The following is a 4,162-nucleotide window of genomic DNA, read 5'->3' as shown; positions in this document are numbered from 1 at the left end:
GATAAAAGAAGAGAATAAAATTGTGTAAATTGCGTAAACGTAAGGACATTGAAACATCGTCAGAACAGGGTGATGCTCACAGAGACCACACGTACATGATACCAAGGGTAAGAACCAATTTTGTCACTATATTTTTAATATTATCACATATTTCCATTTAAAAGGTTTGTGTATTTCATGTAATGTTTAATGTGGGACTGTTATTAGTTAAAATACACAATGTAATACGTAGTATTTGTGTTGTGAAAACATTTTCATGTAATTCTTAGAAAATGTATCATGTTTGAATATTCTGTTGTTAATGTTAGGAACTATGCCTTCCCCTGAAGTATATTTTTCCAGTTCCCAGAATGAAGATCTACACCTTTTCACCTGTGTGCTTTTGTCCTCTACAAATAAGATTCTGGTGACTGATGGACCACATGGATTACTGCCATAACATATATGTAAGTAGGCCTGGTTACGTAAGTAGTAGGCCAGGTTGCGTACGTAAGTAGGCCAGGTTGCGTAAGTAGCAGGCTAGATTGCTTACGTAAGTAGTAGGCCAGGTTGCGTACGTAAGTAGTAGGTCAGGTTATGCAAGTAGCAGGCCAGGTTGCGTGCGTAAGTAGCAGGCCAGGTTGCGTGCGTAAGTAGCAGGCCAGGTTGCGTGCGTAAGTAGCAGGCCAGGTTGCGTAAGTAAGTGGCAGGCTAGGTTGCGTAAGTAAGTGGCAGGCCAGGTTGCGTGCGTAAGTGGCAGGCCAGGTTGCGTGCGTAAGTGGCAGGCCAGGTTGCGTGCGTAAGTGGCAGGCCAGGTTGCGTGCGTAAGTGGCAGGCCAGGTTGCGTGCGTAAGTGGCAGGCCAGGTTGCGTGCGTAAGTGGCAGGCCAGGTTGCGTGCGTAAGTAGCAGGCCAGGCTGCGTACGTAAGTAGCAGGCCAGGTTGCGTGCGTAAGTAGCAGGCCAGGTTGCGTGAGTAAGTGGCAGGCCAGGTTGCGTAAGTAAGTGGCAGGCCAGGTTGCGTAAGTAAGTGGCAGGCCAGGTTGCATAAGTAAGTAGCAGGCCAGGTTGCCTAAGTAAGTAGCAGGCCAGGTTGCCTAAGTAAGTAGCAGGCCAGGTTGCGTGCGTAAGTAGCAGGCCAGGTTGCGTAAGTAAGTAGAAGGCCAGGTTGCGTAAGTAAGTAGTAGGCCAGTTTATGTTTTTTTTTTACCCTTCTTTTCAGTAATCAAAACGTAGATACGGATGCTGTGATGCTTGCTAACGTCAAGACGATTGTGGGGAATGTGACTACTCCTTGGTTAGTAGATTGTTTTAGTATACTAGATTAATGGCAAATTAAATCTATGTCATAAGGTGTCCACTTTATTTATATTTGCATAGTTCAGCAATACCCTAACAAACACCACATAATGTATGGCTACCTTTTTAGTTGAATATTAAATATAATTTGTTTAAATTATTATTGTGAATGCTTTATTCAGGATACGAAGAAATTTGGCGGACAAAACAGGATTAGCGAGAAATGCAGGTTAAAGCAATGTATTGGATTGTCTTTGGTAAGTTCTGTACTTAATTAAGGAATTTATTTACTTCTTATCTAAAGACCATTTTCCTATAATTTGTGACAATTTGTAAAAATAATAAATATATATAATACTTTAAAAACATTAAACCAAGTCATTCCTTGTCTTAAATAAACGTTTTATGGTAAATTATGATAGAAAGCTACATATATAGCTAGATAGATCACTTTGTGGTCCGAAACATATAACTTTAGACCAAATTCATATTCATTTTTGTGGACATTTATCACATTTTTAGAGGTGTTTAACAATCCATATTTTATTAATATTGACAATGTTTATATAATATATCAAATAAATTGCTAAAAAAAAACTAATTTTATTTTCAATTATTACTTCGAAAACTTTGTTTCGTGCAACAAAGGGCGTAACTTGTTTACATCGTTCGCATGACTAAAAAATGATGACTTTCGACAATGTTTAGAAAATCTTTGCTTTATTGCATCTTTAGCCCTAGTAGTACTACCCCATAGTGTCTGTCTCTGAAAATAAAGTTTGGGGAAAAAAGCTTATTTTATGCTTATAAAACGCATATCAAAGCCGATGAATTTATGTGTGCCGAATCGTCCCGGGGCTAAAAACTTCATTTTTGTACAATAGGCAAGAGTTTATAATTTGTGATTTGTAATTTTAAAACATGATTAAATTTAATTTACATGTTTTTTGATGCAAGTAGTTTTAAAAATTTCTTTTAAAATTCACCTGTTTGTTTTTGGCGTTGCTGTTCTATTGTTAGTCAACTGAAAATATTGTTAGTTGAAAGGCTGGTTACAAAACCATTACACCAAATTTGCATACACATGGTTGTAGTGAAATTAGCCTAATCACACACAGCATTGAGACACAAAAATATATATGTATTTTGTTTCTCATGAAGGAGAATTTTACAGTAGGCGGAGGTATTGATGATAAAAAAAGAGAATAAAATTGTGTAAATTGCGTAAACGTAAGGACAGTGAAACATCGTCAAAACAGGGTGATGCTCACAGAGACCACAAGTACATGATACCAAGGGTAAGAACCAATTTTGTCACTATATTTTTAATATTATCACATATTTCCATTTAAAAGGTTTGTGTATTTCATGTAATGTTTAATGTGGGACTGTTATTAGTTAAAATACACAATGTAATACGTAGTATTTGTGTTGTGAAAACATTTTCATGTAATTCTTAGAAAATGTATCATGTTTAAATATTCTGTTGTTAATGTTAGGAACTATGCCTTCCCCTGAAGTATATTTGTCCAGTTCCCAGAATGAAGATCTACACCTTTTCACCTGTGTGCTTTTGTCCTCTACAAATAAGATTCTGGTGGCTGATGGACCACATGGAATAATGCCATAACATATATGTAAGTAGGCCTGGTTACGTAAGTAGTAGGCCAGGTTGCGTACGTAAGTAGGCCAGGTTGCGTAAGTAGCAGGCCAGATTGCTTACGTAAGTAGTAGGCCAGGTTGCGTACTTAAGTAGTAGGTCAGGTTATGCAAGTAGCAGGCCAGGTTGCGTGCGTAAGTAGCAGGCCAGGTTGCGTGCGTAAGTAGCAGGCCAGGTTGCGTAAGTAAGTGGCAGGCCAGGTTGCGTAAGTAAGTGGCAGGCCAGGTTGCGTGCGTAAGTGGCAGGCCAGGTTGCGTGCGTAAGTGGCAGGCCAGGTTGCGTGCGTAAGTGGAAAGCCAGGTTGCGTAAGTAAGTAGCAGGCCAGGTTGCGTGCGTAAGTAGCAGGCCAGGTTGCGTGAGTAAGTAGCAGGCCAGGTTGCGTGCGTAAGTAGCAGGCCAGGTTGCGTGAGTAAGTGGCAGGCCAGGTTGCGTAAGTAAGTGGCAGGCCAGGTTGCGTAAGTAAGTGGCAGGCCAGGTTGCGTAAGTAAGTAGAAAGCCAGGTTGCGTGCGTAAGTAGCAGGCCAGGTTGCGTGAGTAAGTAGCAGGCCAGGTTGCGTGCGTAAGTGGCAGGGCAGGTTGCGTGCGTAAGTGGCAGGGCAGGTTGCGTGCGTAAGTGGCAGGCCAGGTTGCGTGCGTAAGTGGCAGGCCAGGTTGCGTGCGTAAGTGGCAGGCCAGGTTGCGTGCGTAAGTGGCAGGCCAGGTTGCGTGCGTAAGTGGCAGGCCAGGTTGCGTGCGTAAGTGGCAGGCCAGGTTGCGTGCGTAAGTGGCAGGCCAGGTTGCGTAAGTAAGTGGCAGGCCAGGTTGCGTAAGTAAGTGGCAGGCCAGGTTGCGTGCGTAAGTGGCAGGCCAGGTTGCGTGCGTAAGTGGCAGGCCAGGTTGCGTGCGTAAGTGGCAGGCCAGGTTGCGTGCGTAAGTGGCAGGCCAGGTTGCGTGCGTAAGTGGCATGCCAGGTTGCGTGCGTAAGTGGCAGGCCAGGTTGCGTAAGTAAGTGGCAGGCCAGGTTGCGTAAGTAAGTGGCAGGCCAGGTTGCCTAAGTAAGTAGCAGGCCAGGTTGCCTAAGTAAGTAGCAGGCCAGGTTGCCTAAGTAAGTAGCAGGCCAGGTTGCGTGCGTAAGTAGCAGGCCAGGTAGCGTGCGTTAGTAGCAGGCCAGGTTGCGTGCGTAAGTAGCAGGCCAGGTTGCGTAAGTAAGTAGAAGGCCAGGTTGCGTAAGTAAGTAGTAGGCCAGT

General features: G+C 43.2%; 1 long non-coding RNA gene across 1 annotated transcript; it reads left to right on the top strand.

Moving 5' to 3' along the window:
* Positions 1-300: 300 nt before the first annotated feature.
* On the top strand, positions 301-2,809 carry LOC140052309 (uncharacterized). Its single transcript, XR_011845620.1, has 3 exons — positions 301-446; positions 1,200-1,533; positions 2,438-2,809. It is a non-coding gene; the product is annotated as an uncharacterized lncRNA (long non-coding RNA).
* Positions 2,810-4,162: the final 1,353 nt, after the last annotated feature.

This window comes from Antedon mediterranea, chromosome 6 (genome assembly GCF_964355755.1).
Source record: "Antedon mediterranea chromosome 6, ecAntMedi1.1, whole genome shotgun sequence".
NCBI classification, from domain to species: Eukaryota; Metazoa; Echinodermata; class Crinoidea; order Comatulida; family Antedonidae; genus Antedon; species Antedon mediterranea.
This window is presented reverse-complemented; position numbering and strand designations above follow the sequence as displayed.